This window comes from Nuphar pumila, chromosome 13 (assembly GCF_984573655.1).
Source record: "Nuphar pumila chromosome 13, dmNupPumi1.hap1.1, whole genome shotgun sequence".
NCBI lineage: Eukaryota > Viridiplantae > Streptophyta > Magnoliopsida > Nymphaeales > Nymphaeaceae > Nuphar > Nuphar pumila.
Window position 1 is genome coordinate 21,738,724 of NC_143261.1, and position 20,507 is coordinate 21,759,230.

Sequence of the window (20,507 nt, forward strand, 5' to 3'; positions counted from 1 at the left end):
AACAACTTTGCGGGGTAGGCCATCTACCACCTGTTCGACCTATTGTTTGAATAAGCAATTCACCTGAAGCTGCCCTTTGTTTTTTAAAAACAAGTAAGTTGTCGGTTTCTTTTTCTTTTTTTTTTTAAATTAACCAACTACCAATCGACTAATCGACAAATGTCACTCAATAGAAAAGTTTAGTCTTAAAAATTTTCAAGTAAAAAAAAAATTCAAAAAAAATTATAAGTCCAGTAATGAGCAAATACCAAGTTCTCTTCTAATTTTCACAAAATCTTCATTTTTGAGTGGTTTAGTAAAAATGTCGGCATGTTGTGCATTTGTGGGTATAAAATTCAAAGAAATATCACTTTTTAAAACATGATCTATTAAAAAATGACGTCTCACCTCAATATGCTTAGTTTGTGAGTGTTAAACATGATTTTTCGAAAGATTTATAGCACTAGTGTTATCACAATAAATAGTTGTTGTAGAGTAATTCAAACCAAAATCTTTTAAGGTTTGCTTCATCCATAGTACTTGTGTACATGTTAAACTAGCTGCTATATATTCTGTTTCAGTTGTTAAGAGTGATACCGAATTTTGCTTTTTACTAAACCAAGAGACTAAGGAATGACAAGTTCCACTAATACTCTTGTGATCAGATTTGCTTACAGCAAAATCTGCATCACTATATGAAACTAAATCGAAGGAAGATGACTTCGGGTGAAATAATCCAAAGTCTGAAGTATCTTTTAAGTATCGAAGAATTTGTTTTACAACAATTAAGTGTGATTCCTTCGGATTAGCTTGAAATCTAGCACACATACATACACTAAACATTATATCAGGTCGACTAGCAGTTAAATATAATAGAGATCCGATCATACCTCTATAGAGCTTAGTATCTACAGTTTTACCGTTTTCATCTTTGTCAAGAGAGGTAGTTGTGCTCATAGGATTTCTTCTTGATTTAGATGAGTCAATGTCAAATCTTTTAAGTTCTTTTGTATACTTGGCTTGGTTGATGAAGATTCCTTCTTCAGTTTGATTTATTTGAAGTCCAAGAAAGTAGTTCAATTCGCCCATCAAACTCATTTCAAACTCTTCCTGCATAGCTTTAGCAAAATCTTTATAAATAGAATTATTAGTAGAACCAAATATTATATCATCAACATAAATTTACACAATAAGAATATCTGAATTTAGATTTTTAATAAATAAAGTGGAGTCTACCCGACAGATGAAAAAACCAGATAGTTATAGAAAACTCTGTAGTCTCTCATACCATGCTTTTGGTGCTTGTTTGAGTTCGTACAAAGCTCTTTTTAATTTGTAGACTCTTTATGGATATTTCTCATCTTCAAAGCTTGGTGGTTGTTCTACATAAACTTCTTCATTGATGTATCCATTCAAAAATGCACTCTTAACATCAATTTGGTATAACTTAAAATTCATGTAGCTAGCAAAAGCAAACATCATTCGAATTGACTCCAATCGAGCCACAAGAGCAAAGGTTTCATCAAAATCTATGCCTTCCTCTTGGTTATAACCATGTGCTACTAGCCTTGCTTTGTTTCGAATGACTTCGTCATTCTCGTCCAGCTTGTTCTGAAAGACCCATCTCATTCCAATTACCGGATGATCCTTTGGTCTATCAACTAGACCTCATACATCATTTCGAGTGAATTGGTTAAGTTTTTCAGACATGGTCAAAAGCCAAAATTCATCATCACAAGCTTCATTGATATTCTTTTGTTCTAATTTTGATATGAAAGCAATATTTGTAATATATTTTTCCAACTGGTTTCTAGTTTGGACACCACTCTTTATTTCTCCAATAATCTGCTCATGTGGATGATTACGAAGTTCTTTCTGAACCAGTGGAAGATTTTGAGGAATGTTTTCTTGTGAAGTGCTTTCTATCAAAGGTTCTCCTTGATGTATGACTTCTTCTCCTTCGCTTAGAGGTACAACCTGCTCACCATTCTCATCAAATACAATATGTAAAGACTCTTCAATGCATGAAGTTCTTTTATTAAAAACACGGTAAGCTTTGTTTCTAGAAAAATATTCAAGAAATATTGCTTCGTCTGATTTTGAATCAAATTTGTTAAGATTATCCTTGGTAATTAACAAGAAGCATTTGCTAACAAAAGTTTTGAAATATGAGATCTTTGGCATACGATCATAATACAATTCAAAACAGGTTGTATGTAAAAACGGTCAAATAAGAACATGGTTTAAAACATAACATGTTATATTTACTGCTTCAGCTCAAAAGTATTTTGATAAATTTTTATCTTGAAGCATAGTTCTAGCACATTCTTGCAATGTTCTATTCTTTCTTTCAACAACTCTATTTTGGAGAGCTGCTTTAGGAAAAACAAAGTTCTGAGATATTTCATGTAAATTACAAAACTTTAGAAAAGATTCTTTTTTAAATTCTCCTTCATGATCACTACGAATAGTAATAATAGATGTAGATTTTTCATTTATAATTCTTTTACACGTTTAGAAAATTCAGAAAAAACATTATTTTTGTTTTTCAGAAAAATCACCCAAGTAAAACGATAATAATCATCTACTATGACAAAAGCATATTTACTATCATTCAAACTTTGAATTCTTGACGGTAAAAAAGGATCTAAATATAAAAGTTTGAGAGGATGCTTTGTTGAAATTATATATTTTGTTTTTGAAAGAACTCTTGATTTGTTTACCCATTTGGCAAACATCACATAAGTGATTCTATTTATATGATATTCTAGGTGTGCCTCTAACAAGATCATTATTAGATAACTTAAAAATTAATTTAAAGTTAACATGTCCAAGTCTCTTGTGCCATAACCATTGAATTTTATTTGAAGTAATAAGACATTTTTCATTGAGGGTGGGTAACTTATCAAGATAAAGTTTATACACATTATTCATTCTCTTTCCTTTAAAGATGATCTTTTTAGAACAAGAATCAGAAATCAAACATAAATTATGTTCAAAAGAAATGAGAAAACCTTTGTCACATAATTGACTAATAGATAATAAATTATGCATTAATCCATATACTAAAAGAATATTTTCTATCAAGGGAAATCTTGGATTACCAATATTACCAATACCGATTACTTTTCCCTTGCTATTGTCACCAAATGTGACAGTTCCTCCATCCTTACTTTGAAGGGTGAAAAATAACTCTAGCCTTCCAGTCATATGTTTGAAGCCACCACTATCCAAGATCCACTTGCTTCTTATTTTGTGTACCTACAACAAAATTGGATGACAAAATATTTGACCCATTTTTATTTTTGAGTTCATGAGAGTTAGTCTTAGGAACCCAAATCCATTTGGATATTGGTTTTCTTTGAAAATAATCACTCTTTCTATCATAAAATGTTTTAGCATTTCTAGAATTGTAGAAAGAAGCATGATAAGATGGATAAACATGTCTAGACTTATATGTATTAAAAGTACCATGATGATGTATGTTTCTACCATGATATGCATGACTACAAAACTGAGTTCTTTGAACTAATGATTTTGAGTTTTGACTTTGATGATCCTTTACCACATAGTTTGGTTTATTTTGAGTATCAAAGAAACTATATCCCAATTCAGTTTTGTTAATCGAGCATCTTTGAGAACCAAAAAGCTTTTCTAGATTTTCTTGACCATTAGTGAACTTAGTCACTATAGATAAAAAATCATTTGATTTTTCTTTCAAACTAGATATCTCTTCTTGTAAAGCATTGGTTCTAATGCCTATTTCTTTTATCTTAGATGCTTGACAAAAGTTTTTCTTCTTAAGATCTTCTATCTCTTGAAGTAACACTTTGTTCTTAGAGTCAAGAGTCAAGTTTTCTGTTTTCAACTCTTTGTTTTTAGAACTTAGAATCTTAAATTTAGCATATAATTAATTGAAAGCTTCTAATAACTCATCATAATCAAATTGACTTACTGATTCTTCTTGTGCTACAAAGCACATGTTGGTGACTTCTTCATTTGATTCTTCATCAGAAAAGAGTCACTTTCATCTCAATTTGCTTAAAATGTATTTTTCTTCTTGAATTGGTCTTTAGGCTTGACTTTGAGAAGAGGACAATCTCTTTTAATATGTTCAGCCTTTTTGCAGTTGAAACAATTAACTTCATCAAAATTTGATGATTCAGTTTTCCTCACCTTTCTTTGAAATCTTTCATTTTTGATGAATCTTTTGAATTGCCTAGTGATAAGGGCAATATCTTCATCCTCATCTGAATCTTCAGAATCTGAAGTAGCTTTGAATGCAAGAGATTTCTTCTTTGGTTCTTCTTGTCTATCTTGAAGTTGAACTTCATATGCCATCAAATTACCAACCAAGTCTTCAAGAGAAAGGGTGTTCAAATCATTGACTTCTTCTATTGCTGTGGTCTTTTTGTCTCATTCTGAAGTTAAACACCTCAAGACTTTTCTAATCAAATTCACTTGTGAATAATCTTTTCCAAGGAATTTGAGTGTATTTGTAATGTTAGTCATTCTTGTTATCATTTCAGAAATTGACTCATTTTGCTTTATTTTAAACAATTCAAATTTATGAACTAAAAAAACAATTTTAGATTCCTTGACCTTTGACGTACTTTCATGAGTCACAAGAAGAGTATGCCAAATTTCATTTACAGAGGAACATTGGGAGATTTGATTCAACTCTACCTTGTAAATGACACAATAGAGAGCATTCATAGCTTTGGCGTTGAGTGAAATGATTTTCTTTGCTTCATTGGTCCATACGCTGAAATCTGTTGATGGTGCTTGATACTTTTCAGAAACGATCCTTCAAATTTTAAGATCCATGGATTGTAAGAATATTATCATTCTTACTTTTCAGTATCCATAGTTTGTTCCGTTAAAGAGAGGAGGACAGACTGAGGAGCATCCTTCTTTGTGCTGAGAAGATGATGTTGTTGTCATGCTAGATGATGGTAAAATCAAAAGATAACAAACTTTGCTTTGATACCAAATAAAAGTACTGTAGGATCAATGCAACCAACACTAGAGGGGGTGAATAGTGCTTTTAAACTTCATCTTTGGAATTTGAAAGATTTTGAATTCTGCAAAGCAATCACACACAAAGAACACAAAGATTTTATCCTGGTTCGGTCCTCCAGACCTATATTCAGTCCCCAAGCAAAACTCGCTTGAAATTTTCACTATTAAACTTGTGTCACTATAAGATCAAACAAACCAAAACTGATCCCACATTCAGCAACAACTCTGTTGAAAGCAAACTTCTTCTTTAAACCAAAGAGACTCTGTCCTTTTACAGAAAAATTGAAATAAACAACTTACAATCAACCTATAAGCCTTTCTTATGAATGCAAAGAAAGTGAAATAGGTTTTCAGAGGCTTCTAAGGCTTCAGAAATACTCAACTCATGATTTCACTAACTCACAAAAGAAATTAGAGTGAATAACTTGAGTGAAAAGATTTAGTGAGTGAGAAAATGAATGCTTGAAAGAATAAGAGTGAAAACATAGAATTTGATGTTTTAATTCAATGATTTTGAGTGTAGATCTCACTCTTATTTATCGCTGAAGAATTTCAGACGTTGGTGGTATGAAGGGGTGTCAAACTGAAAGTTTTCAATAGTCAAAATGTTTAAAAAATGAAAGAACACAACTTCTGAAAAGTTTAGAAAAATGACTATATTAGTCAACTAAAAAAGTTATCAGTCGACTGAAATCAAATATTAGCAGACTGATTATTAAATCAGTCGACTATTGTGTCTAGCCGAAAAGATTTGAATTCTGAATTTTAAAAATTAGTCGACTAAAGAAAAATTAGTTGACTAATGAAAATCATCAGTAGACTGAAAGAAAACTTTAAATTCTATCACTACAGTGCACACATCGTCTCTTGAATTCAAATCTTTTCGGCTAGACACAGTAGTCGACTGATTTAACAATCAGTCTGCTAATATTTGATTTCAGTCGACGGATAACTTTAAGAAAAATAAGACAGTTAGGAGTCTAAAGAATACAAAACTTAGTCATCATCCCTAAAGTGGCTGGGGTGTGCATACTGAACTAGTTCTGTCCTATAAATTTATACAATTTTCTGTACAAGCTGAACAAAAATCATGGTAGAAAGAATGAAAAAACATCATTAAGCGGATTATCTCTAGCAATCAGAGCCTTTTTGAGAGGTTGGTCAATTCAAGAGAGTATCGTTAATTATCACCCATGAATTGGACACAATGGCTCACAGTAGGAAGCCAAGTGCCCTATTCAAGATGGACCTTGCCAAAGCATATGACAATGTAGATTGGGATATCCAATCTCTCCTTATTTGTTTTTGTTGGTTATGAAGAGATTGAGCAGGCAAATAAGAGAAGAAGAGATGTCCTTGTTGTGTGAGGAAATTACCTTGGAGTAATTCATACTTCGCGGACGATGCACTCTTTTTTATATCAGTGACGAAGAATTCTAATGAAAATTTCCTTCGTATCATCAAGGATTTTGAAAATGCATCGGGATTTAGAGTCAGCCAAGAAAAATCTGTCTTTATCTCGTTTAGCATGAGTGAAGGTCGGACCATGCAGACCCAATCTCGGTGTGGATGGAGGGCCAACACCCTTCCTCTCAATGTCCTGGGAGTCCCTTTATTCAAAGGGGCACTTAAGTCCCACCTTTTGTGAAGCAGGTTATATGTTACCCCCTGAACAGGGAAGGTAGCTACATCTCATGTTCGGGGGGTCCCAATGAGCGTCACGTATAAGATCCAGCCCGACTAGTATCCCCATGTGTGTCCGCATCACATAGCATCATAATTTGGTGCCATCGCAAAGACTTAAGTACCCTTTACCGCCATTCTCTTCCTCTTCCTAGAACAAACATAAATGCCCTCCATCTAGAAAACTGAATCAACGGTTCGTGAAAAGGATAAAACTGTCCTCCATCGTGATCGCACCAAAATTTTCAGCAAAGTTTGCATATGTAGCAAGCTTTATGTTGTAGGATTTAAATAGTTCAAAACAATCCATTTTTGCCCTAAGCAGAAAAGTCTACCAGAGCATACTTTGCCTTCATCTGTTGTCGCTGGATCATTCGTTGCCTTCATCTGTTGTCGTCGGATCATCTGTTGCCTTCTTCTGTTGCCGCCAGAGCATCATTTCCTTTCTTCTGCTACCGCCAGAGCATCCATTTTCGTCTTATGCGCAGTCGCAGCATCGTTGCCACCATCTATTGCGTATACGTTCTGAGTGTTTCTTACTCTACAGTTGGACTACCCAAACTCCTATCGTTTCAGTGAGTTTCGTGTAAGGTTTTATTATGCAATCTGAAGGTTGCGATTTGTAAGTTTCAATCTGCAATGATTTATACATTCAAAGCAATAACGATGTGTATTTATGAAGATACCTCAATTTGTACATAAGTTTGCTAAATCTTACAACGATGTGTACTTATGAAGCCAAATATTGCAACGATTTGTAATCATGATGATCGTTTAACAAATGGGATAATTTGTATTATTAATGTGTTGTGCAGGTTAGCAATGTTTGTGGCTCATCAGAGAAGAAATACCCCGTCGTTCTATGGGTTGTGTATTAGAGAAGTGATCTGCTAGTCCCATCTATCTCAGTTTTTTGAAAGGTACCAAAATATACTTAAGATTGAGAATGATAAAGACAGGGAAAAAGCATTGGAATTGTATTATGCGGAGGATTATCCATCAGATATTGTGGCTGCAAACCAAAGAAAGAATGTTGAAGAACTAAAGATGCAGAAGAAGGATGACCAAGAGAAGGCAAAGCAAAGAAATAAGGAGGAGAATGAAAAGAAAAGGCAAAGGAAGAAGGCAGAGGAGAGGGAAAGGCAAAAAAAGAATGAGGAGAGAGAAAGGCAAAAAAAGAATGAGGAGGAGAGAGAAAGGTAATTGAACAATCTAAAGGAGGAGGCTAAGAGAGAAATGCCCAAGATGTTCATGGAGCATAAAGTTATGCGAATGAGGGTAAAGCAAATGAAGGAGGTGGAGGAGAGGCGGAGTCAATTGAATAAGGAGGAGAAAGAGAAGGAACAAAATAAGCTTCAGGATGAAGAAGAGAAGGAAAGGCAAAGGAAGAAGAAGGAGTTTGAGGAAGAGAAGGAAAGGCAAAGGAAGGAGAAGAAGGACGAGGAAAAGAAGGAAAGAGAAAGGAAGGAAAAGGAGGAAGAAGAAAAGGAAAGAGAAAGGAAGAAGCAGAAGGAAAAAGTGGAGGAAAGAAATAAACAACATGAGGAAAAGAAAGAAAGGCGGCGAAAGGAGGAGGACGAGGAAAAAAAGGAAAGAGAAAGGAAGGAGAAGGAGGAGGAGGAAGAGAAGAAAAGGGAAATGAAGGAACAAATTGAAAATCAGATGATACCGGTGATGGAGCTAGGGACGGTAAAAGTGGAAAAGCAGGTTGGAGAGATTGATTGAACACGAGAAAAGTGCGACCAAGGTAAATAATTTTGTCCTGTCTGTGAAGATTTAATACTATGTTTAGCGATTTTTGTATAGCGATTACTGTGTTAGGTATTAATATGTATAGCGATTACTATGATAGTGTGTGTGCAACCCATATTATTTATAGCGATTAGTAGAATATTATTTATAAGTACAAATGATACTAATTTATAATTGGTACGAATAATATGTTATTGTGTGTTATAGGGAGGTCAAAAGAGAAGTAGAGCACTAGGTGAAAAGCTCAAAGGTCGGTGTCAGTGGCCTGTAGTTCTGTCGTGGTATGGTCAGCTGAGTGTATATCAAAAGGACCAATTACGAAATATGTACTTCAGTGGCCTTTTGGACCAGCAATATTTTGAAACTTGCTGGAAGACCATGACCCACCTGGTAAATAAGTGGAATGATAAGACGAACACATTCCAGTTTGATTCTTTTGAGATCACCATGACCCTAGAAGATGTGACGCGGATAATTGGCCTTAATTGCGTTGGCAGTGCTGTCCTATTATGGGATTCAAACTATAACGCAAGGGAAAAATGCACGGCCTTTCTAGGAATGTCGATGGACGAATGGAGTCAATGTATTTTTGGTGGAATCAATTCCACATTAATGAAAGTCTCATCTTTTTGTATTAAATGGGAAGGCCGCTCCGCTACTTGTGCATCTGAAATAGCTGACCAAGAGTTGCACGACTTCTTTATTTTTTTGCTCTTACTTTATTTTTCGATTGTTCTGGTTCGAGAATAAGTTACATGTGGCTGCAGTACCTGAAAGACTTAGACACAGTCGACAACTATGCATGGGGTGCCGCTATGCTCACACACTTGTACAGTCAACTCTACCATGCGAGTAAGGGTACGAAAACAGGCAGAGGATTTTGGTCATTTGTTCAGGTATTTGTTTATTACATACTTAGTAATTGTAGACTAAGCTCATTGAAGGTTGTAGTGTTACTAATATATTGTTTTTGTTAGGCTTGGGCGTGAAAAAATATTATCCCATTGCGTCCATATTGTGGACCTGCGATTTGTGGTTTTCTAAAGATCGGTCACTGGGCTAGAATAAACGTGACAATTCATAATGCTAAGTCCATTTTAGATGAGCTGCAACTAAATGAGGTAAACGTTCTAAAATTGTTTACAATCGGTTCAACATTTATCATTAAGTATTATAAATCGTTGAAATGTTTAGCATTTTTAAGTAATCATCGTTGTAGGATTTTGTCTTCTTTAGTACAAATCGTTGTCGCCATAACATTTTTAAGTAAATTATAATATATTTTTCACTCGTTATTAAAAAGAATTACCAATGTACAGGTTTTGTGGAGACCGTATGGAGATGGGGAGGACGATGACCAAGATGTTGTTGCCGAGGCTACTAGATCGTCTCACCGCGATATGTGACTGTTTTGCAATTATGAAGCCGAGTTGCAGCATGGTAGTCGAGTTCTCCTACAATCTGGCTTGGGGCAGTCTATCCCAAATAAGCCTTTGGAAGTGAGAAGGAAGATGAATAGTGGTGGGGGTAGGAACGTGAATCGGCACGAACGCTACATGGACAAATTATTAATTTGGAACAGAGGTGGTGTCCGTGCCGTAGCGTATGATTATAAAGGACGACAATTTGATCCCTTCTATTTCCAAAGGTATTGGGAACCTATGCGGCGAAATCTAGAGATTGAGAAAATTGGGAACCCATGTCTCCCAACTGCCCCCTTTCATGTTACATCCCAGCATCTACAACCCGTTCGTCGTCCCCCTCCGACTACAACAACGATTCTCTCAGTAACAAATCGCGATGAAGAGCGAACACATCTTACAAAAGAGAACGTTGTCTCCGCCGCAAGGTTCAAACTGATGGAGAGGGAGAATAAGAAATTAAGGACGGATGTAAGCAATATGGGGAGACAATTGAACTCTCTGGTAGAGATGATGACCAATTGTTTTAATCAGATGGATGCAACCAAGAGGCCACCGAGGATAGATAGTCCACCAAGAAAAAGAAAGAGATGAGTTCTCTATCATATTTCATTTGATTCGTCAAGTGTCACGGAATAAACACTAGCTATTCTTTTTTATCATGATAATTATTTGTTGTAATTCTATAAGTAATTGTCGTAACGTGACATTCTTTTATTGTTTAATTCTTTTTTATTACATCTAACATACATGTTTCATCTATGGATCTCATAAATAAATAAACTTTAATAAAAATAGATGTCTATTGTTCAAAAAGCGTGGCATTGCCTAACCTCCTTGATTGAAAATCGCAAAATGAGGTTTGCGATTCATCTGGACAACAAAGGCTTTTAATGGTCGTTGTACGTAAGCGATTAAAGGCGTCAGCTATAAGAACTTTTTGATATTCAGCGATCACTGTATTGCATTCCCTCCTTGAAAGAAAATCACACATGAGATTTTTGATGTATGCGGTCAACAACGGCTGAACAAGTTCGCCAGTCTTAAATGATAATAGTAAACAACAAAAAGAATTGTTTGTTGTTCACAAATTGCAATCTAACTCGTCGTTATTGAATGAAAATCACAGAACAAATATGCGATTTATGCGGTCATCAATAGGCTGTCCATGTAGGAAATGGAACGTTTGTTGTTTAGAAATCGCAATTTTCTTCGTCGCCAATGAATAAAAATTGCAAAACTCATACGCGATTAATGGGGCCAAAAATGACTCTTATAGCTCAACCGCGATTAATGGTTTGGCTTAAATACAATACATTAACATGATCATCAACAACATCAACCGACGTCCATATAATGATGTTCTTCGAAACAGACATCATCAACATTATCGTCATCATCATCATCAACACTTTCAGTTTACTCATTGGCCTTTGCTAGTAACTGGGAATGAAAGAAGGCCGATCAATCTACCAATGACTAATGTTCAGCGATCGCTGTATTGCTCTCCCTCTCTGAAAGAAAATATCGCCTGATGACGAGTAATATTGTTCACAAATCGCAATATAACTCATCGTTTTTTAATGAAAATCGCAGAACACATATGTGATTTATGCGGTCAACAAGGTCCCGTAATCGACGCTAGGAAATGATTAAGGTCAAAATCGATATAATAGATCATTTATGTTCAACAATCGCTGTATTTCTCTCCATCTTGATAGAAAATCGCAAAAAGGATTTGCAATGTATGCGATGAACAATGGTTGAACAAGTTCTGACGTCGTAAATGATAATAGTCAACAGCGATAAGAAAAGTATAATGCTCAAAAATCGCTATTGATGATCATCAGGAAATTCAAATCGCGCAATAGGTTGGCGGCCAACAACGGCTTGTAATATTCGCCCTTCAAAACTGACGTCATCGTTAAGAAAAATTTGACGTTCACAAATCGTTGTATTTGTCAACCTCCGCATATGAAAATCGCAAAATAGTTTTGCGATGTACGCGTTAAACAATGGCTGGCCAATTCTCCAGTCATAATGTGGTCAACAGAGGCTGTATTAGATTTGCGATGTATGTGGTAAACAAAGGTTGTTAATGTTTGGTCGTCTTAAATGATAAATGTCAAAAGCAGTAAGATATGATTCTTGCTTAGAAATCGCTCATTTGCAGGGACACCTTAAATGCAAACCGCGAAATAGGATTGCAATTTATGAGGTCAACATCGACTTATAATATTTGGCTTTCGTAAACGAAATCATCGATAAGAAGATTTTGATGATCGCAAATGGCTGTATTGCTCAATAATGTGCACAAAGCAGTAATCGAGGTCATAAGGCATTCTCATCCAATTGTCATACTACTGACACGCCTCGCATGTTTTAGAGTTCAACTATTGTTATAATATGCAGTCGAAACAATATTTTTTTATTTATTTAAAACGCAATCAATTAATTTGCACACGGTTTTTGAAATGGGCGGTATGCGAAACAACATTTCCTTTATATTTGACTGACACGCCAATTTTGTAGTTGTGTTGCAAATAGGTCATCGATATCTTCGTAGTAGACGATGAGAGCAATACGATCAAGCATGGTGCCGAAGAAGAAGACGACAGATAGACAGTCAGTGTCGACGAAAAAGAAGACAACCACATCTACAAGACTAGTACTAGCGCTTAAGGCGTATATTTTTTGAACCTCGTGACTGGTTTTGGCAACATTTGCCTTTTTATGTCGTATATTCGATTTGTGTTGTTTACTGTAGAAAACAATTACAATATCGAATTCTGAATACTATGCTCATGTTGCACTCAGTGCAACATCCACAAAAAAGGGTGGGCGACAACGCTCTAAAGAGTTCAAAGAGAACATCAATCAGATGCAAGATGAATTTGCAGAAGGAAACACTATCACTAATTTTGTACGTATGTAACCACTATCATTTTCTAGGTCATTGGTTTGTATGTTAACAAGTTCATAAATTTTTGCAACCAGAGAATGTGTAATTTTGTCAATTATATTCAAAGCAACACAACAAGCAATACCATACGCATCATCACCCCTTATTTCATGATAGTAGCAGTTCTGCTATTGTTTTATTTGCTTTTATGACTTACTCACGTTTCTTGGTGGTTAAACCTTACTATTTCGTTCAACAGACATACGTCCGACGAAAGTCATACAACAGTGGATTTCTAGATGCACTATCATGTTGGAATACCGAGGATCACTGTGTAGACTTTTGGAATTTTGAAAAGGTAAGTGCACAAACCTCTTCTCCAAGGTTTAGTCCTAACATCTCCATCACGATATGTCTATCGATTTATAAAATATTGTATCGATTTGCAGATTTTACTTCCTACACTCTGGCAAAATCCTGAACATTGGGTCTTATATGAGATGATGTTACGGGAAAAACAACTATGGTGCTACAACTCATTGGACTGTCACAGTGGTGTAGAATGTGACACTATGCATTTGGTAAGCTTCTGTCCATAGGTGTATCGTATCTTTTTGCGGTGGACCGGATTTTACTATATTCTCTATTTATCACAGACGGGATTCCTAAACGACGTTTTGTGTGTCAATATTGTAGAGTGGATGTTGCTCTGTGCTGACGATGCTCCTTTACAAAGTAATGGGGTCGATTATGGCATATTCGTAATGAATCATATTGAAGCAATATACAATGGAGAAAACCTTGTTTCGACGTTGTATGATCTTTGTATCCGCTGTTATTGAGGAATCCTTTTATATATTGGTTTCACATTACATATTTTGTTGCAGGAAGATATACCAGAATTATGCAACAAACTATGCCGAAATTTGATTGAGTTTAAAAAGTCGGCAGATATAAATAATCAGCCAACAAGACTACTTACAAAGGAAACAAACGACACGATCCAGAAAAGTTTAAAAGGATGTAAATAGATTTCTAACAGATTTTGGAGACTGTCTACACCAATTTCCGTAGGCAAATTTTGTAAGACTACAAATTTTGTAAATTTGTCTTGGTTGAAATAAAATTTGAACTTTACTAAACACGCTTGTAAATTGTTGTACTGCTTTATCTACGAAAATTATATCAGAACGAAAAATAGTTTTGTATTGTATGCGATGAACCAAGACTAGTAATGCTGCTCTTCAGTAATTAAAAATACTGTACAATGATAAGAGTTTTTTACTGTTCTGAAATCTTTGTATAACTCACACTCCGTGAATGAAAATCGCAGAAATAGATTTCCGCTTTACGTGGTCAACAAAGGCATGTAATGTTCACCCTTAACAAATGACTAAGTAATTATCGATAAGAAAGGTTTGTTCCTCAGAAATCACTGTATTGCTAAACTTATGAGAATAAAAATTGTAATATATATGCCTGATTTATGCTGCAGACAAGGCAATATTATGTGCGCCCATCGTGAATGAAAATAGTGCATAGCTAGAAGAGATGCTTGATGCTTAGAAATCGTTCTATTGCTCAATCTCATTGAATTAAAATCGCAAATGGCGAACCAGTCTAAACAATGTCTCATTTTCTGTGATGGGTTTAGTTGAGAGAGTGACGCGAGCTGACCCATTGTCGAGGTGTAAATCCTTAATCTAGACCTAAGGCGATTTGTTGGGACGAGGGTGGACGAAGTTATGGATTTATATAAGACCAAAAAAGATTTCTATAATCAAACCCACACGATACGTGCTACCGTGATTTGAACTACTATGTCCAATCACATTGATTAGTTTTGTATACAGCTATATGAAATGACATTGTTTAATTTCATTAATGCGGAGTGTATTTTATTTGAGATTTGTTGCGCTGTTTTTGAAAACTGTCGTATTTATTTGAAACATGGCGAGGGTGATAGGACGTTTCATTTATATATGAATAACACATCACACAGGCTAAAAATGTGTTCCACTTTGCTTCGTGAATAAGAAACCAACAAACAGACAATTCCTGCATAAACGATTTATTCATGAATCGAGTGTATAACTAGCTTCGTCGTAATTGAGGTATCCGTCTAGACTTATTTCAGATGTCTGCAAACTCATAATTAAAGGAAACGTCGTTTCACGGTCTAAATTTTTTCAAATTTTTACACAAGATTTCACGGTAGTAGCAGTCAAAATGACGTTAGACCATGATTTCTAAACAACAAACGTGTCTTATCGCTGTGTACTATTTCTAATTATGAAAGCGACATTAATGGCTCTTGTTGACCGTATTCATCGCGAATCTCTTTTGCGATTTTTATTCAGGGAGTGTGAGCAATAAAGCAATGTGTAAACATCAAGCATTTCTTATTGATGTTGACTATTATCATTTCGAACATTACAAGCCTTTGTTGATTGCATACATCACAATCTAATTTTGTGATTGTCAATCATGCGGATTGAGCGCACATCTTTTATAAATTAAAATATTTCATTACTTGCGCATGCTTACCGTATAAATCACATATTTTTCTTGCGATTTACATTCAATGACTACAAAAAATATTGCGATTTCTAAACAGCGTCAAACATGAAATTACTCTGGTGTGGTGGGTACCGTTGTTCGTTGCCTTTTAGATCCTCGTGGCGGCTGCGTTATTTTCTCTTTCGCAATTAGAAAGGCCGTCAATTTTTTGCAGAGTTCTTCGCGGAATCCAGGTATATCAACCTGCAAAAAAATTTGTAATGTGAAACCAATAGACATACATTTAATCTTCAATAACAGAGGCCAAGAAATGGCATACAACATCAAAACAAGGTTCTGCACCATTGTATATCGCTTCAATGTACTTCATTACATATACACCATAATCAACGCCATTATTTTGTAAAGGAGCATGGTCTGCTGTGCGATAGATCCACTCGCTAACGTCGACTCCCAAAATGCCTTTGACGAAACCGATCTGAGAATAATGTGGACAAAAGTAAATTCATGGACCCAGTATATGACACAATACTCCTATAGATGGAATCTTACGAGATGGAAAATGTCAAGTTGTAAACCACTGTCAACATCCAACGAATTGTAACACCATAGTTGTTTTTCATTTTAATCCATCACGTATAAGACCCAATGCTTTTCAGATTGCTAGAGTGTAGGAATCAATATCTACAAATGGATTATACAAATGCTGTTAGCATTGTTATGTTGTAACCTTGCACTCTAGGTTTGTTTACTTACTTTTTCACTTGACAAAAGGTCTCTGCAATGATTACCGTTAACCCAGTAAGGTAGGTCGTCTTCAAATCCACTGGAGTATGGCAAACGACGTATGATAGTCTGTAAACTGAAACATTGTTAATAGCAATGTTAAAATACAAATCAACTGGACTAAATCAATAACAAAAAACAACATAAAATAGAACCGATATACCATGAAATAAGGGCTGACGATACTTATAGTTTTGCTTGTTGTGTTGCTTTTAATATAACTGACGAAATTGGATATAGTCTATTTGCAGCAAATATGATGTTGTTAACATACGTACATATGGCTTACGTATATAGATAACTTCTACTAGTTTCATACGAACAAAATTAGTGATCATGTTGCATTATGTGAATTTATCGTGCATCCGTTTGATGTCCTCCAGGAGTGATTGAATGAGTTTTTGCCCAACTTCTTCGGTGAATGTTGTACTGAAATAAGCAGAATTTGCAATGAACGATATTGAAATTACATTATTCAGTACATAACACAAATCCCAAAAATGACATAAAAGAGACAGATTTTGATGAAAATTGAGATGATGTGTAGACAATATATGCCTGATTCGCCATCGTTGGTCGTGTAGCTGTCTTCGTCTGCCTCATCGACCACAATTTGCTATGTAGCTGGTTATATGTTCGAGTGACGAACTCGAGGTTTATAAAGGAACCGTCGGTTTGTCTGTTGCTCGTTCATGAAGCAGAAGATAATCACACCATCCAGTACTTGTGCGACTATTTATGAGCTAAAAGATCTATTGCTCAACCACCGTGATCAATGAATAATGTACGATCAATGAAAAATTTGTCAATACATCCTTTGTTGTCTGTATGAATCACATATGTGTCCTGTGATTTACATTCAACGACGACGAGGAAAATTGTGATTTATGAACGACAAACGTACCTTATCGCTGCTGACTATTATCATTCAACAGAGAACATTACCATGTTTTTTTGACAGCATACAACGCAAATGTATTTTGCGATTTTCAGTACAGGAGGAAGATAATTACAGTGATTTCTGAACGTCAATCATTTCTTATCGATCTTTGCTTTTATCATTTCTAAACATCGATTATATGCCTGTGTTGACCGAATAAATCACAAATGTATTCTGCGATGTTCATTCAGTTTAAGGTATAGGGTTTATGTTATAGGGAATCGGGTTGAGGCTTCATGTTCAATTTTCGTCTCAATTTGTACTATATTATGCTATATGTACATCGATTTCTGTATTGAAATCATTACTTTGTTATAAATTTCTCATAAAATCGATGCACAGTATTTGAACTACGAATCATTGTAAATATGTATTAAGCGTATATGAATGACTGTTATAGATTTCTCATACAAATCGCAGTCGAATGACTGCACAAATCGCTATACAGCGAATATGAAATAGATTCACGCACCACCAAGCACGAACCACAAATCATCACCGACAAATCAAAATCCAAGGAATACGAAAGACATCTTCGGCAAGATCAGTGGACGACCTAGGAGTTCTGTTGCGGTGCAAATAAAAAGGGAAACCCAACAATTTCTCAGTAAACGAGCTATGCTGTAAACCCTAAACTCTTAACAAATCCGACAATGTGGAAATCGGGTCATGCAAAGAGGCATGACAACTTAATTAATAGCCCAAACGAGATTCCTGTGTCCCAGTTTTCTCTTTTGAATTCATCAGAGCCTGTCATGAAATAGAAAATATAAGACACTGCCTTAAGTTTCACAAGAAATGCAAACCTCATCCCAATATTGATTACATACAAAAAGCCATGTAAAACCGAAGCTATCGTTGCCGAAAATCTGGTCGGGAGGAATGAAGGTTAGCACATTGGGTATTACGTCTTTAGGGTATTGATGCATGTTGGACATTACACGAGTTAGATATTGACAAGCTTCACGTAATGAGAAGCAATATAATGTCTTACATACCTGTTCATGTGAAGAGCTTTGTTGTTTTTTATTACAGGTTAGTTGTTTCTTAGACTTTTTCTTTCCAACCAATTCTAGTGCACCCTTTGTCCTCCGACGACTACGATCAGAGGCAAGTTTTCTTTTGATACCCTTCGCTTCATGAATATGTCCATCATAATCAACAACGTTCACTACTGACTTGTTGAAGATGATGTTTAGGCTACGACGCAACTTCTCAAGAGTGTCAAGCGAAGCATGATTTTCACCTACGTTGTTCGATCCCATTATCTTCGACTGATATTCATTCGCTGCAACATACTGAAGGTTAATTAACTGCACATTTTCAAGTAACTTCCTTGACGCTTTTATCATGCATACATAGCCTTCTTCACTTCTCGATGCCAAATCAGCAACATGCATAAATGACCTACAAGTTGTTGGTAACAGAAGGCTATGTGACACTTCTCGTCAACACCAGATTTACTCACATTGTCCATATCAAGCATTTCAATCTTTGCTTGTCTTCTCCATCTTCGCATTACATAAAACTCCGGTATTTCTTGTATCTTCTCTTGATTAAGTGCCTTTAATGCATGCCAACATAAAATACCTTTGAATTCATACATTTTGCACGAACATTCAACTCTTCCATTGTCAACATTGTACGTGACATGTGCTTCTTGCCTTTTGTGATGCTTTTTGCCCTCCCATACAATACAATATTTGTGCATATTCTCGGTTTGCACGAGTCCTTCTATATTGCAAATCATGACATGAAACACCTCTTTCTTGATCCATTCAAATACAGTTAGTGTATACTGATCATGCATATATTTTAGGGATTTTTCATATAAAAATATGCATGATTTCATGAGAAAATGATTTAAAAACCCAATTTTATGTTAGTTTCGAGTAAATGTGCTAAAATGATTTAAAAATAGAAAATGCATGAAAAATAGTTTTATTTTATATTTTAATGCCTATTTTAGTGTTTGACATAATTGTAGTAGTTTAGTTTTTGAAAATCATAAAAAATTAGAGTTAAAATAGACTTAGTTTTGTATTTTCTAAAACATACTCATTTTGAGTTGTTTTGTAATTAACTTTTTGAAGAGAGGTTTTTGAAATGCAATTTTACAAAGAAGAGGGACTTATGGAGAAAAGTTCAAATCTTTAAATATGATACGTAGAGGGAAGAGAGGCTTGTCTTCTCTCTTTTGCCCAAGCCCTCTCTTCTTCCCCTTCTTCTCCACCTCTTCTTACCTCTTCTTTTCCTTCTCCCTATTTTCCCCTCTTTTTCTTATCTTCTTTTCGGTGGAGAATTCCAACAAAGGCTGAAGCAAGAGAGAGGATTCCACCTCTCTTCTAACCCTTTCAGGTTACGTATTAAGTTCTTCTTCTTCTTATCCTCTTCTTCTTCTTCTTCATCTTCTTCTTCTTCTTCTTTTAATCTTTTCTATAGTTGTTGGAGTTAGCAAATATACTTTTGATTTTTAGTATCATCATCATCATAGTTATTTGTTTTCATGATTTCATTAGCTTCAACTCTGATTTTTTTTAGCAGCAACATCTAATTCATCTTCTTCTTCTTCTTCTTCTTCTTCTTCTTCTTTTCTCCTCTCTGAATTCTCATTTGAACTCACATTTTAGAATTTATGTTTCATATAGATTTTTTCTGCATATTGATTTGTTTTTACTGGATGTTTGATTGTATTTACTGTATTTGATTCAGGTTTTGTTGTGATTAAGATTTAATGTTCTTTCTGATACTCATTAGAAATTGGAAAATGAACAATCGATCATCTTGTGCTTGTACAAAGAAAACTCAGAGTTCCGATGGCTGTGAAATTTATATCTGAATAAATCTGAGTTAACATCTATTGAACATTTTTCTGTTTCTGCAAGATAAATCAGACAATTGAGCCAAAGTAATTGCATCTTGATCATCAGATTCATTTGTGCATTCATCAGATTCTATTTAAAAAAAAGAGTTGATCGATCATCTGGATCGATATTTGCATTTTCCGGCGAAAGATAAGTTCTGGAATTACTGTTCACCGTATCATCCAGTGAATGTTATTGTTCTTTGAATGTGATGAATGTTCTGGCTGAGTTCCATGAAGTGTCTATTAATTGAATCTTCAGTGATTAATTTTGAAAAAAAAAAATCAATCGGATATCTGAATCCGATGGAAATATTGGAATCAGAATTACTGAATTCTGATCACCGTGCGGTTATTGTTTTCCGGTGAGTAAATCTTTGATAATCAAAATCTGGTAAGTGTCCTAATGATGTTTAAGAAATTCCAGCATGAGTGAATCTTGTTTGATCGACTGAAGTCAGCCGGATTGAGATATTTTCAATCGATTGAAATGCAAATCGATACGTTTATTTGTAATTTTTGATCATCGTGTTTTTTTTTTTTTCCGGCATCTTTGTTTTTTTTCAGCAATATATCATCTGATCTCTCTAGTGAATTGAAGTTGCTTCTGAACTTTACATGTTCGGTGATTTCCTGCAA